This window comes from Cavia porcellus, unplaced genomic scaffold (assembly GCF_034190915.1).
Source record: "Cavia porcellus strain 051 isolate PalLab524CR breed Dunkin Hartley unplaced genomic scaffold, mCavPor4.1 scaffold_30, whole genome shotgun sequence".
Lineage (NCBI taxonomy): Eukaryota > Metazoa > Chordata > Mammalia > Rodentia > Caviidae > Cavia > Cavia porcellus.
The window spans coordinates 45,951,458-45,970,676 of NW_026947513.1; the positions used below are offsets into that span (position 1 = coordinate 45,951,458).

The 19,219-nt window shown below is 41.4% G+C and overlaps 1 protein-coding gene across 2 annotated transcripts in view; it reads left to right on the forward strand.

Moving 5' to 3' along the window:
• The window catches only part of Mob1b (MOB kinase activator 1B), a 71,227-nt gene that overhangs the window by 15,808 nt on the left and 36,200 nt on the right, over positions 1 to 19,219 (forward strand). Inside the window, exon 1 of one of the 2 annotated variants that reach the window (XM_023564135.2) lies at positions 16,096 to 16,898. The exons of the other annotated variant lie outside the window; for it this stretch is intronic. The gene's annotated coding sequence lies outside the window, so the exon portion shown is untranslated. Of the gene's footprint in view, positions 1 to 16,095; positions 16,899 to 19,219 lie in introns of those variants that run through there. 2 annotated transcript variants of the gene reach the window in all.

A 19,219-nucleotide genomic window follows, 5' to 3' on the forward strand; every position in this document is an offset into this window, starting at 1 on the left:
GAGGGTCACTAGGGGTGGGGCAGGCAGGCTTTGCAGGAAGCTGCAAAGTTCCCTTGCTAGTGGGAGCTATGATCTTAAACTCCCTCCTGGGGCTCAGGATGGTGGGGGATACTCACCCCAGGCTGCCCAGTCTCCAGAGTTAAGGGTGCTGGCAGGCAGGCCCAAATCCCCAGAGTTGGCGGAGCAATTATTGTGTGTTTTCAATTCCAATTTTTTTTTAACATTTTTAGTCTGTCTTCAAGTTAGTATTCTTATAAGTATTAGTCCATTTTACTACCTTCTTGTTTCAAGGATACACAAATACATTTTGTTTAAATGCAAAGAAATTGCCATTTGTTGACCTAGTTTTGATTTTTGAATTGCTTTTGTTACCACAGTGTATTAATAGTGACTCTTTTATAATATTGTATTAAATGGTGTCCTTTGTGCAACTAACACTTTCAGTGTTCTATCATTTTTACAAGAGCGGAGCATAATCCCAGGTTTGAACATGTATCTTGAATTGTGGTCCTCTCCCCTCTCCCCTCTCTTCCCTGTCCCCCACCTTTCCCTCCCACTTCCTTCTCCTCCCTCTCCCTTCCCCTTCTCTTTATTCTGTACCTGGCCATGCCATGCTGGGCTCAAACTGTGTCATCTCCCAAAGTGCTGGGATTACAGGCCTGAGCTGCCCTGCCTAGTTTACCATGATGCTTAAGGTGGCAGTGTTAGGTGATCTAGAGAGCTGACATTGCTATCAGTTAAATGTCTGATAAGTGAATAATTTTTGTTTCTAGAGTAATGAAAAAGATTTGGTCACTACCTAACCTAGTGTTAGGTAACATTACTTGACCTTTAGAAATATCTGAGCTTTGACTTTGTTAACTAAATAGAATTATTGTGTTTTATTTTACTGTAACTGCAGTAGTAGGTATTTATTGCCACATGCATGTTGTTTAATTTTCAAGTTGTTTAATTTTCTAATTGATATCTAGTTATTAAATCTCTCCTGACCACTTTTTCTGTTACTTAACGTACTAATTTGAAATTCTAGGCCAGGGATTCAGCTCAGTGGCATAAGTACCTGCCTGGCAAGTGTGAGGTCATGAGTTCAATACCCAGTACCAAAAAAAAAAAAAAAAAAAAAAAAAAAAAGAAATTCTACTTTTAGGTGTGAAATGTAGTCTCAGTATTGTGATTTAATTTCTTTTTACTCTATCCTTATCTGCTGCAAGTTATGGAATTTGTTCTTTCTCCTCCTTTCTGTTCTTTTTTGGATTGTGACATTTCTCTTTGGTATTTCTCCTTTGTTCAAATGAAAACTTAATACCTTTAATGTTTAACTACAGAGATCACAGATTACTTAGTACTTTTTGTCTTATGGTAAAATTTAATTGGTAAGTATCACTTAAATGGATGATTTGATATTAATATCACAGGAATTTTCTTTTTCTGGTAGTTGTTTTTTGAGACAAGATCTAGTAAGTACATGTCCTCAAATTCAATGCAGACTTCCTGACTCCTCTCCCCAATGCAGGGATTACAGGCATGTGCCTCTAAGCTTGGCAACATTGCCATTTAAGAAAAGAAAGACGTTTGATCAGTTTTTTTTTTTTATTGGTACCAAGGATCAAACTCAAGTTTTTATAACATTAGCATGAATTTTTTATTTTCTTAAAATGATTTAATGTGTTGAATTTTTTTTTATAAGTACAGTGGTTTGAACTTTAAATCTTTTTTTTTTTTTCCTCCCAGAGACAAGGTCTTACTATGTAGTTCAGGCTGGCCCTGAGCTCACTACGTAGCTGAGGCTGGCTTTGAATTCACAGTGATCCTTTGTCCTCAGTTTCCAGAGTGCTGGAATTACAAATTATGCCACCGTGCCTGTGAAGAGTTTTATCTACTTTAAATCATTTACAAACACGAAATAATTTTGTTAGTCACTGCTTAATAGCAAAAGAATAAACTATTTAGAACATAAGGTACTAAAAAAATATAAGCTACTATAAATTTTCCATTGAATAAACAACTTGTTTATTCATTTTGAATACATGGTTTTACCTAAAAGATATATGGTTAGGATTAGAAAATAAATGTGGTGCTGATAGATTGAAGGAGTAAATTAATGTTCTTATGACAGCCTGAACGAAAAGATAGAGACTAGGGTAAGTGGATTTTCTTTTTCTTTTTTGGTTCTGGGAATTACACATAGGGTTTTTGTACTTAGCTACATCCCCAACCAGTTGAGCAGGCTGGGCTCAAGATTGTGATCCTCTTGCCTCAGCCTCCCAGAGTGCAGCTGTGTGTCACTGTGCCCAGTGTAGGGCAGGTATTCTTTACCAGGGCTTTAAAATGTATTTTATTTTACAACCTCCCTGAATTCCTTTGTGTAATATGATATGGTTTATGTCTCTAGAGAGAAAGTTCATACTGTCTTTCATATTATCAAGGGCACAAAAAGATTAAGAATTAGAGGCAGGGAGGTCAGTAGTGAAAAAATATTATTGATGAGCATCGTGGGTGGTATTTCTATATTACACAGTACGCCAGACCCTCTCATTGCTGAGACAAAAACATCCAACACCCAAAGTTAAAGGAGGTATGAGTTAATTTAGCTCACAGTTTTGTTGTTTTTTCAGACAGGTCTTGCTCTGTATTTTAGGCTGGCCTTGAACTCACTCTAGCCCAGGCTGGCTTCAGACTTACCGTGATCCTCCTGTCCCAGTTTCCTGAGTACTGGGATTACAAGTGTGTGTACCATGTCTACCTACCTCAGTTTGTGGGTGTTTCAGTGTGGAGCTGGCTGGCTCCATGGTGGACTGATGTGGCAGAGGGAAGACAGTTCATGGCAGGCAGGCAAAAGGTGGCAAACAGTGAGAAACAGCAACAATTGTCCCTTTCCATTTTATCTTGTCAGGCTGCAGGCCTTTCGGGTGGTGCCACCCACGTCCAGGGGGAAGCTTCCCATTACTCACATGCGAAATTTATGCCAAGCCAAAAACTACTGAGATTTTAAGTGTGTAGTTTGATTAGTTTAAACAAACATACACACTTGTGTAACCCACATGCTTTTCAAGGCCTAGATAGAATATTTTGATCACCTCAAGAGATAACTTACTTTTTTTTTGGGTCATTTTGAGTCAGGGTCTTGCTGTGCAGTTCAGGCTGGTCTTGAACTCACTTTGTAGCCCAGGCTGGTCTTGAACTCATGATGATGCTCCTGCCTCAGCCTCCCAAGTGCTGGGATTACAGGGATTACAGTGCGTCACCATGCCTGGCTTGTAATTTACTTTTTAAAATTGAAACCCAGGGACATCTTTTTGGGTCTTTGATATAAGTGTATACTTCCACTTGACAATGTTCTGAAGATATGGCTGAGAGAGCTGCTTTAGCTGTGATGATCTTTTATGTGAGCAAGGAACTGGAATGACATCTGCTGGTTCAGTTCTTTCATTTTTAAGGTTAATCCTGCTCTCTACTTATACACTGCTGAGTAACCTGCTAATGTAAGGTAGTGTTATGGTTGGTACATTGTGTCAATTTGAAAAGTTTAGAAATAACTAAGTGATTCAGGGGAGAAGCCAGGGTCCTCACTTTGTAAACATCCTGAGCCTGTGCAAGAGGAGGGCATGGAGCTGGTGTGAGTGCCACACCTGCCCTGGGTGGGGTGGTAGCCTGCTCGCGGTCTAAGGGAGGAAAAGAGGCTTGCTGCTCCTCCTTTTGCTCTTTCTGCTTTGCTCTCTTCCGCTGCCTTGATGTATTGCCCCTCACCGTGCCACCCTGCTGGTGTTTTGTCTCAACAGTGAGAAAAAGTAGCCAAGACAGATAGTGAGTGAAAGAGCTTAATGAACATTTCTAAAGATACGTCAGAGTGTAGTAGCTTAAAAAAAATCAATTATTATCATTTATTGCACTACAGGGTAGCTTCTCAAAAAGTCTCCAAATAGACTCACAGATCTGCTTCTAAATTGCACAAGATAATAAACAAGACAGACAGGTTAACACAGTTCTTGTTTGGTAACTGCAGTAGCAGAAGATGTAGAGTACTTTAGAGGAAGGAGAAGTTAATTCAAAGGAGATAAGGATATCTTCTCTGAGAACGCAGTCAGCAGGTTTATGTGATGAAAACTGATTGAAGAAGTTGTATGTTTTCCTTCTGTGAGTACCATTAGTGGTCATTCAAGTGGATAGAGACCAATCCAGATTTTGGGGCCCCTCTTTCAGAAAATGAGTAAAATATTATAAATACAAAATTAGGTAGAAAAAAGGCATATTTAGAGTGAGAAAATGACAAGTTACAAATTTAATAAAAGTGATAAAATCTGTCGTCTTACAAAATACAGAAACAGCATTTTTATTAATCAACCACCTGATACTTTATTACTTTTATTTTTGTTTTTTTTTTTTAGATAGGGTCTTGCTTTGTAGTGCTAGCGCAGGCTGACCTCCAACTCGTGGTGATCCTGCTGTCTGTCTCCATGTGCTGGGATTACAGGAGTGTGCCTCATGCCTGGCTTATTTTTACTTTTTTATTATTTAATATGTCAGTGATTTAATAAAATTAACTAACTTTCTTTTCTTTTCTTTTCTTTTCTTTTCTTTTCTTTTCTTTTCTTTTCTTTTCTTTTCTTTTCTTTCTTTCCATAATGAGCATTGAACCCAGGGGCTTCACTGAGCTTCATCCCCAGTCCTGATTGATTGAATGATATACAAAGTCTCACTGAGTTGCTTGGGCTAGGTTTGAACTTCAAATCCTCCTGTTTCAGCCTTCCAATGTACTGGATTATAAACATACACTACCAGGCCTGGCTAGCAGTCAGTGTTTTCTACAGAGAGAATACAAGGATTATAAACCTTACCCTTTTGCATGTTGAATTAAAATGTGTTTATTCATGATAGCTTGGAAAAATGTGAGATCTACAACTTAACTGGTAATATCATAATATTTTAAGATTGCCATTAAATTTGAAGGAGACCCTTAAGAAGTTTTTCCATGCATGGAATGCAGTGTTCCTGCATCCTCAGTGCTAGTGCCCTGTGGAGTTTGTGCAGTATTTGATGACTCTCATCCTGCTCCTTGGTGCAGCTGATACCAGATAAGACAGCACACTGATAGCAGGAAGATTCTTGGAAGTTATTCCTGCGTCCAGCGTAGCAATGGTTTAATCACACTGTGTGGAACCTAAGATAAATACACCCAGCTCATTTTTCTCAGTTAAATACTCAAAATATTTCATTGCCCAAGAAGGAACTGTGATGGAAACAGAGCCAAATCAGTGTTCCTAACTAATTGCCCTTGTATTTTTTTGTGGCAACATATGGCATGGCAACAGATTGTCAGGACTCCTTTCAGTGCTGCTTGCTGATACTCTGCCCCTGAGGTTCCCTGGAGTTAATCTGTTGGTGTCACGAGAAATCCAGTTCCACAGTCTTGTGCTCAGACGCGTTTGTTCAGCTGTGCTGCTCAAAGTTAGTTTAAAATCCAGGGTATGTATTACTAGTGAATATATGCTACATAGCCTAGTGGTGGTGAACTTATGGCATGCATGTTATTTGTTTTTAAGACAAAAGATGTTAATGTATGTGTTGTTTTTTTCTAAACTAAAACCTCAGTATTCAGGTTTAATTGCAGTGTTGGCATTTTTCCGTTAATAAGTGGATTTTGAGTTGTAGTTTGGCATTTGGCCTATGAAAGATTTGTCATTACTGCTATCTACTACTTATATCTATCACTTTTAGCCCTAGAGAGTGAAAAGAAGTTTTAGCTACACTGCAAAGAAATTTTAGTAAATGCCAGAGTATTTGATGTATTTTCAAATTTTTTCACCTGGCGTCCTTTACTAGCTTACCTTAAAACATTGAAGATCTGTTCTGACCTAGTCCTTGATGGCTATAGAGAGGGAGGACAGAAATTCCTGGTACTTTGTAAAGCACACACGTGATAGTGGCCTGTTACACAGACAGGGCATCCTTAATTCCTCAGAGGGTATCAGGGAAGCTTTGGAGGAGGCTGACTAGATTGATTCTCTAAGAATGACTAGATATTATCTGATGAAAGAAGGTAGGCTTCTTCAAGAATTCAATTTTAAAGCATTTAGACTACGAAACTGCTGTGCTGGGTCATTAATTATAATTTTTTTTTTTTTTTTTTTTGGAGACATTGCTCACCGTGTAGTTCAGGCTGGCCTTGAACTCACAGCGATCCTCTTCCTCACCTGCTTGAGTACTGGGATTACAGGTGTGCATCACCACACCTAGCTATCACTGATTATATTAAATGTGTGTTGTATTATTACTTCATATTTGCAGGCAAATCCTGAACATACGCTTTGCTTTTACCCCTCAGCTCCGTCCCCAGCCCCTAGCAGGCAAGTCCTAAGCTATAAAAATTGTGGGTTAGTCTTTTTGTAGTGTTAATTTAGTTCTGTAGAAGATTGTTCTAGTACTGCCAAGGCTGTAGACGTGATCTTTTATTGTATCCTTCTAGTGGTTTTAGATTGCACATAAGGGGAAATTCTGTTTTAGAAGTTATCCTTTTATTTCAAGGAGGTACACTTTTTTTTTTTTTTTAAAGTAGTAGCAGAGTTCATTAAAGAAAGTAAAAGTGAAGAGTGGGAGAGAAACTGGCTCTGCAAAGTGCGCTTGGACTGAGTAAGTAGAAAAGGAGGGTTAAAGAGGAAGGTGCACTCTGCTTCTAGGAAACAGTGTGGGATATTGTGGAAAGCCATGATGGCACCCGCTCATAGTGGCTGCCTTTTATACTGTCCACGTTACCAGAAAACCTGTGGAAACCTGTGGAAAGTCTGCATCCTGAGAGGCAGTGCTGGGACCCCATCTGGGGTCAGGTCTAGCCATTCAAGGAAATACATATTTTTAAAGTTAATGTAAAGTCTGGGAGAGAACTGCAGTTACTCAGTTACTTCAGCGCAGAAGCCACTCTTCACCACATCCTTACCCCAAAAGCACACAAAGGAGGGTAGGGATAGATTTGCTTAGAATTGCTAAGATGTCTTGCTTTGATGTTTCTCATATTTTAATTTGGAGCTGTTGTCTCACTAAATCACTAAATTGCCTGGGCTGGGCTTGAATTTTCCTCTTGATTTAGCCTGCTTGCTTTTTCTATTCCCTTCCCCTCCCCTCCCCTCCCCTCCCCTCCCCTCCCCTCCCCTCCCCTCCCCTTATGTAACAGTTAAAGTATTTTAGATTTGTTGTCTTGAATAAAGATGGGAGATTGATCTGTTTGTTATTAAATGCTCTGTGTAATAAGAGTAGTAGTCTTTTTCTCTTTCAATATTGTTTTTAAAGACAGGATACATTTACTTGGCATTCTTTTAGGTTTCAGCCTGTTTGTTGGATACTGCAGATTCAGGGTGTCTAGATATGATTAATACCCTTGAGTAAATCACGATCTAGGGAGAGAGAAATGTAAACAAAGGCAAAGAGATGGTATCGTAAACTGACCTTTTATGGATTAGAAGTGTGGCAGGGGAACAAAGTGAGGATAGATATTTTATTTATACCTAGACATGTGATATAAATGTGCATGTGTGTGTAAGTGTACATATGCATAATCATTTATTCATTGACTGCCAGTTCCTGTTTTGTGACAGCTGCCTCAAACTATGGTGCTTAAGTTGGTAATTATCCCTCGTTTTTTAGGGAACTTCTGAGGAAAATCATATGATTTAAGGTCTCATAGCCAGTGAAGTTAAAAGACAGGATCTGAAACTACATCTAGTCCTTAAATGTCTTTTAATTGAAATACCAGTGTATTTGGAATTACTGTTTACTCAGTTGCCAGGTTGATTCTCATTCCAAGTTCCTTGTGTGCAACTTTGGGTTCCTTCTTAAATAGTCCAGCATTTTTAGGATTCTATAAAGCATAGTTGCTGCTGCTGTGTGGAAAACACCCAGTTATTCAACTATGGGCACTTCCTAAAATCTCCTGTGGTTTTAGTGCCTGCTTATTGACTAGATTAGTGGATTGGTGCACGATAAAGGAGTCTGTAGCTCCATACAATTCAGGCTTAAAGGGTACTGTATTCAGAAATAGGTGATTAAACTTTATGTTCATGTATAGTTGAGCTAATGCCTCAAATAGCTTCTTCACAGAATGGAAACTAATTGTTCTTTGCTTGTGATGTGTTACATAATTTTCTAAGGATTAGACTATAAAAATTTTGTGGGGTATCTATTAAGTAGTGAATTGACTAACCTTCTACCCATTCTTGTACAAAGTGACTACTGTACTAAAATTGAAGTTTTATGAATATGCTTTAAATTGAGAGGCAACGGAGCACTTCTTAATATATTTGTGTATTGATTCTTAATATGTGTTAAAGAGCAGGATGCTGAAATGTGTAAGAAAGTTTCCATGACTAAGGGTGCATGGGAAATCCTAGGCCTAACTCTTGTCTTCATGGTAAGAGTTCTCATAATTTGTAAATTGTTGTCTTAACGATATTCCAGTGCAGTAATGATGAGTCTTTTAGGGACGAATGCTCAAACTGCATTCCAACATCCACTTATTTATTGTAAAGTTCAAATACTGCAATTAAACCTGAATACTGAGGTTTTACTTTAGAAAAAACAACTTGATGGGTTTTGTTAGCCTGGTGTTTTAGCTACATCCTCCCAACTTGATACGGGACCCAGAGAAGAACTTCTCTCTTAAACAGTAGCATCTATGTTCTCCTCATTCCAGAGATAAACCTCCCACTCCCTTTTTGCGCATATGATGAACCCTTTCCAATCGCAAGATTCCACAACCACCCGAGCCTCCACCTTGAGCACCCATTAAGTCTTTCTGTCTCCTGTTTTACACAAGCAGATGCTCCTTCAAATCAGCAGTTAATATGTCATCTTGGTTACCTCCCAAACTGAGAAAAGTAGTCCCACTTCTTTGTTCTTGCTGAGAACCTCTGCGCCCCCTGTCCCCCTGCCCCGTCATGCTCTTCCGTGCCCACATTAAAGGCCTCCTCCTTTGTCTTCTTATCTCATTTTCTCTGTGCTGCTTCAGATTGAGTGTCAGAAATACTCAATCACAACTCATACATTAATATCTTTTGTCTTTGTGCTGGTTGAGGATACAACTAGTTACTTTATGACAGATAATCACCTTCAAACCTGGGGTTGGTATTCATAACTGTCTGCCTAACATACTCATTTGGATGTCCAACAGTTTTCTCAGGTTAAGTGTTCCAAACCCATCTTTCCACAGCAATACCAGTAACTACTGGCCTACTTGCTGCTTAATGTTAAAAACCCAGACATCATCCTTGATTTTTCTCTTTTTACTACTTTCTGCAAAGAAAATCTGATGGTGAGTCCTGTTGGTTCTAACTGTAGATAATCTGGAATCTGCTTTCCAAGCTGTCATTGTTTCTTCATTTTAGTAGTGTTCTAATTGATTTCCTTGTTTTCACTTTTGCCCTTTCGAGCCATTCTCTGCAGGCTTCCCCTTATGATTATTGATTTCTTAAATGGACAAAAATTGTAATTATATTTATATTGTATAAGATGTTTTGCAGTATATATCTAATGTGGAATGACTAAGTCAACCTACTAAACAGGTGTATCACCTCTCATACCTACCATATATTCATGGTAAGAATACTTACTTGCTGTCTGCTCTCTTAGATGGACATGGTAGCACACACCTTTAATCCTGAAGGCTCAAGGATTATAAGATTAAGGCCAGCCTGGGCCACATAGCAAGTTCAGGGCCAACTGAAATTTTATATTCTTTGACTAACATCTCCCCAGTCCATGTCCCCTAGCATCTGGTAGCCACCATTCTAGACTCCTTTCTATGAGATCAACTTTGTAAAGTTCCACAAATAAATGCAGTCATGTGGTGCTTTGTCTTTCTGTTACTGGCTTATCTGAAATAATAAGTGTCCTCCAGGTATCATGTTGTCTCAAATGACAGGATTTCCCTCTTTTTAAAGGCTATTGTGTATGTAAACCATAGTTTCTTTATCCATTTAACATTGATACTGATCGATTCTGTATCTTGACTGTTCTGAATGATGCTGCCTTAAGCAGGGAGTGCAAACTCTTTGATTTACTGATTTTATATCCTTTGGATGTACAGCTGTTGGGATTTTTTTTTTTTGAAGATAATAAAATACAACAGAACAAGACAGAACAAAGCCAATCGAGACAATGCAGACAATGCAACTTCACAGCAGGATACCATAGTATGTCTTGTTTTCTTCACAATAGTTGTGCTTTTAATTAGGTATAGCAAAATCAAACCAAACCCAGAACACTTAAAAACCTATCAAAACAGAATATTGAATAGAGTAATGTTGGGAGCCGCAGCCCCGAGCCCGGTCGCCTTACTTGGCGGACGTGAGGCCTGTAGAAAAGAGCAAAGCCTGAGTTAGATTACCCCTCCCATCGAGCACGTTAGTTTTCTGCTTACCGCATAAACAACCCGCTCAATAATATGTTAGCCAATCAGCTTGTCTTGCTTACTTTAATATGATTGGACACTGTATCTGTATATATACTGGTGCCACCCCTGGGGGGAAGTAAAAGCCCAGAAGGAGCCGCGGAGAGCGGACCGGTAGAGGCTTCGGAGAGAAGCCCGGAAGGAGCCGCGGAGAGCGGACCGATAGAGGCTTTGGAGCGAAGCACAAAAGGAGCCGCGGGGAGCGGACCAGAGGAGGCTTTGGCTGGGAGCGATCCCAGGGCAGGCTGTACGGAGAAAAAATAAAAAAAAAGGTTGTCCACTGCCAGACTTTGTCGTGTGTCCTTCCTGCCGGCCGGGAGCGACATCGACATTTGGTGGCCCGTACCGGGAACAACTGATCACCCCCGAGACGTGGTAGTGGACAATGTTCCTTGATACAGCACTGCGAGACAGGTGAGCAGGAGATAAACCTGGGCCCTGGGTGGCGCGCACCTACAGGGTTTTTAGACTCCCCTCAGGCTCACGCGTAAGTGGCGGATTTTTGGGCCTCACGCGGTGAGTAACATATTAAATATGGGTAACATACCGAGTAACGACACCCAGCCCTTGGTACAGGTCCTCCGGAAGCTCTTAAAGTCCAGAGACCTCAAGGTGGGACGCAAAACGCTGGAGAGCTTTTTTGAGGAGATTGATAGTTTCGCTCCCTGGTTCTTGCCCACAGGGCACTTAAACCTGCCCTCGTGGGAGAAGTTGGGCAGGGATCTTTCTCTAGCGGAAAGGGAGGGCGGGGCTTTGGTCTTCGCTCGGCCACTGTGGGAAATGATATATGCATGCTTGAAGAGCGAGGGTGGTTGCAGGAAAGGTTCTCAAGAGCTCATTAAAGTGCGTAGGGCATTCAAACAGGCCCAGTCAGGGAGCTCCCGGGAGGGGTCCGTCAAAGGAGACAAAGATATAAAAGAGAAAGACGGGGCTCAGGCCTCGGAGTCGTCTGACTCCGAGAACGAGGAAGGCTTAGACAACGATGAGACCAAAGAGCCTAGATGCCAAGAGGATAGGCCGCTCGATAAAGAGTCGCAGGGTTCTTTCCCAGCGTTGCACCGCGAATTGCGCTCCGCTCAACTTGGTCTGCGGAGGAGTAGAGAGCTCCTGAGCGCCCCCTGGCGCGAGAGGGAGGCGAAGCCTTCCGCCCCACCTTGGGGGCTGTTTCCGGAAGCGATCCCTCGCCACGAGGCGGCCGCGTGGGAGCTCCCTCCCCTTTCGCCAGAACAGGAAGTGATGCACGGGCCCCCATTTTCCGCCCAATCACGGCCGCCGTCTTATGCTCCGCCGCCGGCGGGTCGGTATTTTTACAGGCGGCTTTGGCAGGGGGGACGTTTGTCTCATGAGGTACATCCACCACCTGGGATAGATAGTGGCCCCTACGGGATATTTCCTGTACAAGTAGCTATGGGCCAGGGACGTAATGCATGAGAGCCTTTTGAGATAAAACAGATTAAAAAACTTAAAAATGCAGTTACAACCTTTGGGCCGACTGCGCCTTACACCATTGCCATGCTGGAGAACCTGTCTTCTGGGCCCCTCACCCCCGCGGACTGGATTCAGCTGGCAAAGGCGTGTCTGCCCTCGGGTAGTTACCTAGATTGGCGAGCCTGGTACACAGAGTTCTCTGCCGAGCAGGCTGAAAAAAACGCCGGTCGAAAAAATGGGAGCTGGGGATTTAGCTTAGCGACATAAGCGCCTGCCTTGTAAGCAGGCAATCGCCAGTTCGATCCCTGGTACCAATAAAAAAAAAAAAAAAAAAAAAAAAAAGATAAAAATAAAAAATAAAAAATAAAAAACAAAAAGGGGGAGTAAGCCAAGGCCTGCCTCCAAAGGCGCGGTTATCTATGGCATGACAATGGATGGGCCCGGATCCGGTAATCAGCTGGAACCGAGGCGCGGTTTGTGTTTTTCTGCAGGAATCGGGACGAGAACCACTGTGGGTACCGGAGAGACTGACACGGGCGACAAAGCCCTCGACTAAAGATCAGACCTGCCCTACCGGAGATCCATCACAGACCAACCAACAAGATAAATAAAAATAGCGGTAGCCCAAAATGGACAAAAAGATCCTCAGGCATATGCATGGCTCGCTCGCCTAGCCTACGACCGAGTCTAGGGACGGTGAGCTTCCCACACTCCTCCTCTAAAAAATTATGATATAGCAGGGTAGATGAGTCAATGACGGGTAAGAGCATGCCTCCCCAGCATGACTCAACCTAAGCCAGGCCCTACCCCATCCTGCACGTAAGCCGCTGGACTGTTAGATGCTGCCCAGGTCTAAATTTCTCTCCGAGGGGATTTCTTTACGGAGAGGAAATGAGTGCAAGCTTGTGTGCATCCAGGTTCCGTCCAGTTTGTGCCTGGCCCTAAAAAAAGGACGAGGGCCTCAGGGCCTTGGCAGACCATGGGACGGCCGACCAGGGTCTAAGCCAAGGACCTACGGTGGGCCTACGCATAGGGCATAAGCCTCTGCACCCAGTCCAGGAAGGGCTACGATGCGCACATTTATAAAAAAAATAAAAAAGGGGGAGATGTTGGGAGCCGCAGCCCCGAGCCCGGTCGCCTTACTTGGCGGACGTGAGGCCTGTAGAAAAGAGCAAAGCCTGAGTTAGATTACCCCTCCCATCGAGCACGTTAGTTTTCTGCTTACCGCATAAACAACCCGCTCAATAATATGTTAGCCAATCAGCTTGCCTTGCTTACTTTAATATGATTGGACACTGTATCTGTATATATACTGGTGCCACCCCTGGGGGGAAGTAAAAGCCCAGAAGGAGCCGCGGAGAGCGGACCGGTAGAGGCTTCGGAGAGAAGCCCGGAAGGAGCCGCGGAGAGCGGACCGATAGAGGCTTTGGAGCGAAGCACAAAAGGAGCCGCGGGGAGCGGACCAGAGGAGGCTTTGGCTGGGAGCGATCCCAGGGCAGGCTGTACGGAGAAAAAATAAAAAAAAAGGTTGTCCACTGCCAGACTTTGTCGTGTGTCCTTCCTGCCGGTGGGGAGCGACATCGACAGAGTAAAATAATTAGAACAAAGCGAAACAGTGAAAACAGTATTTGCCTTCAAAGAAAAGATAGAAGGAAATCCCCCATACTTGCTATACTGCATATGGTCTTCCTCCCAAGAGATGCTCAGACCTCTGGCCGCATGTCAGCATAATAAACTAAACAATACAAGCATTTAGTTGCTTTATGTACCTTAGTTGCTATCAGCTCCTACTGACCAACGTGGGGGCTGGGGACGCGAGGAGGACGACAGTGAGGACAAGGTTTGATTTTCAGCCCGAGTGCTGGTAGGCTCATGGGAGATGCTGACTTGTCCTCTTCCTGGCTGGCGAGTCCCCTGCTGGCTCACACTGCTGCTTGCTTACCAGGAAGGAGGGCTCTTTGCTTTCTTGCTCAGTCCCCCAAGTTCCAACGTGGCTGGTTCTCTGGGACTGTTTTTGATTTTTAGAGGAACTGCTGTATTTTTCATGATGGCTGTTTTAATTTACATTCCCGACAATTTACAGGCTCTTTTTCTACATTCTCAGTAACATTTGATTTTCTTTCATTTGCTTTGGATTATCAAAGCATATTATTATCATATTATCAGACTATTAGGAGTTCTAGGGAGAACCTAGACTATCTATCAAGCTCAATGTAGTGAGAGCCAGCCAGCTATGGACTGAGACCTTTGGGCTAAAAGAATCCTTTTTTTCTTATAGTTGTGGGTGTCAGGTAATTATTGTGCTTCAGCAATGACAAGATAACTAGGGCAGTTGTGTACATAGCTAATCATGACTCTCCAACTCTAGCATGTTTTAATCTCCCAAAAGGGACAGTGTGTCATTAGTAGTAATAACTACATTTCCTCTTCTTTCTAATCCCTGGCAACCATAACCACCTTTCATGAATTTTGCCTACTTTGGACATTTCATGTAAATGGAATCATAGTGATAATCACATGCAGGGTTCACCAAAAAAAGTATACATGGTTCAGCAGTTTGCCATACTAATGAATGACTATAAGCTAATGGCCATCACTTTGAGCACCTCTTTTAATTGTAGAAGCCAAAGGTAACAATAATCTCATAATGTTTCAGTAAATTTAGTATTAAAGTATTTATGCAAGTTTTTATTTTCCTGATGTATACATTTTTCTGGAGGACTCTGTTTCGTGTTGTCTTTTCTGTTAGCATAATATTTGTAAGATTCATCCATGTTATAATGTGCTTTAGTATTGCTTTTGCATTTCATTATTCATCAAAGATGAATAATATTGTGTGAGTTTATCACTTGGTGAACATTTGTGTTATTTCCAAGTTTTGCCTATTATGTGGCTATAAAAATTAATGTATGAATTTTTATGTGAACATAAGTTTTCAGTTCTTTTGGAAATACAGCATCTTTTTTTCCATTTTCTGAAACCCTGGCAACTACCCATTATTTACTGTCTCTTTATTTTACCAAAATATGATATATTTGGAATCACATTGGATGTGGATTTTTCAGAATTTTTTTTTCCACTTAGCAATATTTAGTTAAGTCAGTCTTGTTTGACTTTTTTTTTTTTTGGTTCCAGGGATTGAACTTACGACCTCATGCTTGCCAAGCAGGCACTTTTGCTAACTAAAGGACTTTTTTTTTTAAGTCACTGAACACAGTGTTCCATTACATGGATATAGCGGTTTATCAAATTTCCTATCAAAGGGCGTTTTGGTTGTTTACAATTTTGAGGATGTACTTAAAAGCTGTTACCAACATCTGCCTACAGGTTTTTGTGTGGACATAGGTTTTCAGATCAAATGAGTAAGTTTGAGTGATAGATTGGGAGGAGAAGATTATGTTCAGCTTAAAGATGCCCTAGCTGTGTTCTGCCTTGACAGAGCTATGTTTGCATTCCTCCCAAAAGCGGATGAGAGCTGACACTGCTCTGCCTCTCCTCAGTGTCTGTGCTGTCCGGCTGTTGGGTGGCAGCCAGTCTAATAGATGTTGAGTGCTGTCTTTGTTTCGATGGCAGTTCTCTTATGACGGTGATGGTGAATACCTTTTGATGTCCTTATTTGCTATCTACACATCTTTGATGGAGTTTGTTCATCTCTTTTGCCCATTTTTTCACTTGGTATTTTTTTTTTTTTTTTTACTGGATTCTAAATACTTTTTGTATATTTAGTTGCAAGTTTTTTTTATCATAGACTATTTGTGATTTGCAAACTTTTTTTTTTAATTTTAAAGAGGGTAAAACAATAAAACCAATTAAAACAAACCAGTGTAAGAGGTACAGGCCTAAAGGCATTACAAAATCAACAGTAGTTACCCTAAGGCCTTTTGATGTCTTCAAAATAACTGCAGGTAACTTTGGTCATAGTAAAAATCAAGCAGAAAAGAATAGAATAGAAATAATAGAAACATGACAATGAATACAATAGAGGACTTTGGAACAAGCCAATAGTAAATCCCAAATTGCTACCATAATATATCTTGCTATCATTGAGACAGCTGCTCCTGCCATCAGGTTTGACATAATCAAATAAAATAAGAGAGAATAAAACCCAACCCAACAAAACAATGGAAATGATATAGGACCTCAAAACAACACCATAGGGAATCAACAATGGCTGCAACCCTCAGAAGGAGCCCCCCCCCCCCCCGCCCCGCCATGATTGATCACTGGCCATAGACCTGCAATAGTAGTGAAATACCAAAGCATTCAATTGCATGTCACCTCCGTAGCCATCATCACAGCCTGTATTTCTCGGGATAAGCCAGTTTCTTACAGCTGGGGGTGGCTGTGGGATGCTGCTGCTTGTTTGCCAGCCTGTAGGCTGGAAGGGGCTGGAGTCTGTCTGTTGCAGTCTGGAGGGGCTCTTCCCAAGGTGCTGCTTCCCAGGTTGGGTTTGCTCGCTGATGTGTGCTTTGTTCTCTCTACTTTGTTCCACACATGGTGCTAACCCATGGGGAGAGGCTGGGGTCTGGCTGTTCCTGTCCTGTGGGGCTCTGTGCATGGTGCTGCTTCCTAGACTGTGTTTGCTCGCTGATTGCAAAAGTCTTCTGCTAATCTGGTTTGTTTTGGTTTTCTTTACAGTGTTTTTGACAAGTATAAATTTTTTTTTTCTTTTCTTTTTGGGACAAAGTCTCACTGTGCAGTTTAGCCTGGCCTTGAACTCACTTTGTAGCCCAGACTGGCCTTGAATTCGCAGTGGTCCTCCCCTCAGTTTCCCTTTGAGTGCTGGGATTGCAAGTGTGTACTACCATGCCTGGCCGTTGACCTTCTTTGTTAAAGGAGAACTTCAGTCATTCCACCCTTCCTTGGGTTTAAACATTTTTTTTCTTTTTCAGTGCTGGAGGTTTAACCCAGGATTGCTTTACCGGTGACCTACATCCCCACCCTTTTAGATTTTTTTTTTTCATATAGGATCTTAGTTGCTGAGTCGGCCTTGAACTTTCTACCTTTCTGTCTTAGCCTCTTGAAAACATAACGGGTATGTGCCACAGCATTTGATTTTATAATTGCCTATTTTCAAGGAGATAATACTGTCTCTCTTACTCCTAAAGATATTAATTACATGCTCACTTTTCTTTAGTATTAGCTATATTGTTGAGTTCAGTAATTCTTTCATGGTATTAGCTTCCTGAAATGCTTGATGGTTTGGAGTTGTCTGCTTACTTGCGTACTTTATAATCTTGGCTTTAGTTTGCTTTTTGGCGAACACAAGCTGTGATTATGAGAGCTTTTCTTTGGCGACAGGAAGGAGTGTGAGTTATCTACGCAAAAGTATGTTGTAGGTTCTCACTTGTGGGGGTCCCCAACCTTGATGGTGAGGTTGCAGCCCCCCCAAAGTCTCTAAGTTTAGCTTAGTATTACAAAGCTGCTATCGCTGTGCTTACTTCTAAGTAAGAGGCTACAGAGGAAATTACTGAGATTCAGAAAACTCACATGATCTCTCCTGAGGAGTCCCAGGTCTGCCTCCTGTTGTTGCATAATTCAAGAGACTGAAGAGACCATTGGTGAATCAGGAGGATTCATTAGATGTATACCTGGTTCAGCAAAGTCCTGTCTAGAAGACTGAGCTTCAAACAAAGCAGAAGCTCCTGTTTTTATACATTTTGTTGAAGGGATTGTCACAAACCTGAAGCGAGGAGCAAGCGAAATTACAGAAGCTGAGACAGAGGCTGTTATTCAGTCAGTGGCCACCTCGGAATAAGACATCAGCAATTCCAGGATGTCAGAGGCCTGAGTTACAGAGACATAATTGTCAATCTTATCTGCATCTCCTGAAAGAAAGCAGATTCCAGGATGTCACAGGGCACAGTTGTCATGTTCACCAGCAGCAGGCCTGAGGTCAGCCTTGAAGGTAGGCAGATTTCTGAGAAACAGGAAATCAAAGGACTCCATTTACAGGAATGTAGCTGCTAACCTAATATATATGTAGTAGAGGTCAGGAACCTACAGGGAGGAGGAATTCGAGGAGGGAAGTGCTCAAAGCTAGGAGGAAAAGATTTGACCTTTTTCTAAGTTCTGCTTTTCTATGCTCCAGATTTTGAATTTGGAGTACAGAGAGAATCACTTTTATCTTCACAGTGACCTCTACTGGGGATGTGGACGCTAGGTGTTTGAAGGTTTCTTTCCATGTCATTGCATCTTATCAGCTTTTAGGTTTTACCTGAATACCTTAATTTCTGATCTGTTGATGCTGTTTCTTATTTTATTGTTTTGTAGCCAGTTAAGGATTTCTCACTTTCCTAACTGTAACAAAAATAATAGTACCACCTGTCAATACCGAGGATGCTTATTTTCCAAATCCATCTTATTTCAAGAATAAAAAGAAAGAAAAGAAAAACTATAACAAAAATTTGAAAGACATCAATCAGAGGACAACAGTACCTACACTGCACATTGTCATCCCCAAATCATTCACCCAGAGCACAAGACTTTCACATTGAATTGTCTGAACAATACCAGCATAAATCTTTGTCTTCAGCAAACTCAGAGAAATCAGTAGTATAACTATCTTAATTTTTTAAATATACATACACATGTACATGTTTTTTCTTTCAGCTTGTCACACTAATGAAACAATATGATGTTTGCACATATGTGTCTCATGTGTTTTACTAATGAGTATGTTCTCAAGTTGTATCCATTTACCTATAAAAGTCTCGTTTTTCCTCCTTTATGGCTGAGTAGTAATCCATTGTATAAAACTACATCTTTTTCTCTATTTCTCAGTCAGTGGGCATTTAGGTTGTTTCCAAGATTTGGTTATTACAAACTGTGCTGCTATAAACATGGGTACATATATATCACTGTGGTATGATGTTTTGGGAAGATACCCAGAAGAGGAATAGCTAGGTTAAATGAGAACTCTCTAGTCCTAGTTTTTTGAGGCATCTCCACTCTGATTTCCACAGCGGTTGCACTAGTCTGCGTTCCCGCCAACAGTGAAGAAGGTTTCCTTTTTCCCCACAGCCCCTCCAAAGTTCTGATGGGTTCCTTTGGCATGGAGTTCCAGTTTTGTTGCACTCTTGTCTGATAGAATGCATGGGATAATTTCAATTCCTTTACACGTACTTAAGTATGTTCTGTGAGCCAGTATCTGGTCTGTTTTGGAGAATGAACTGGGTACAGCTGAGAAGAATGTGTATTCTGATGTTGTAGGGTGGAAAGCTATGGACATCTTACTAAGTCCATTTGTTCAAAAGTTTGGTTTAGTTCTAGCATTTCATCATTGCTTTTTTTGTCCAGTCGATGTGTCTTTTTGTGACGGGGTATTGAGGTCTCCCAATACAATTATATTAGAGC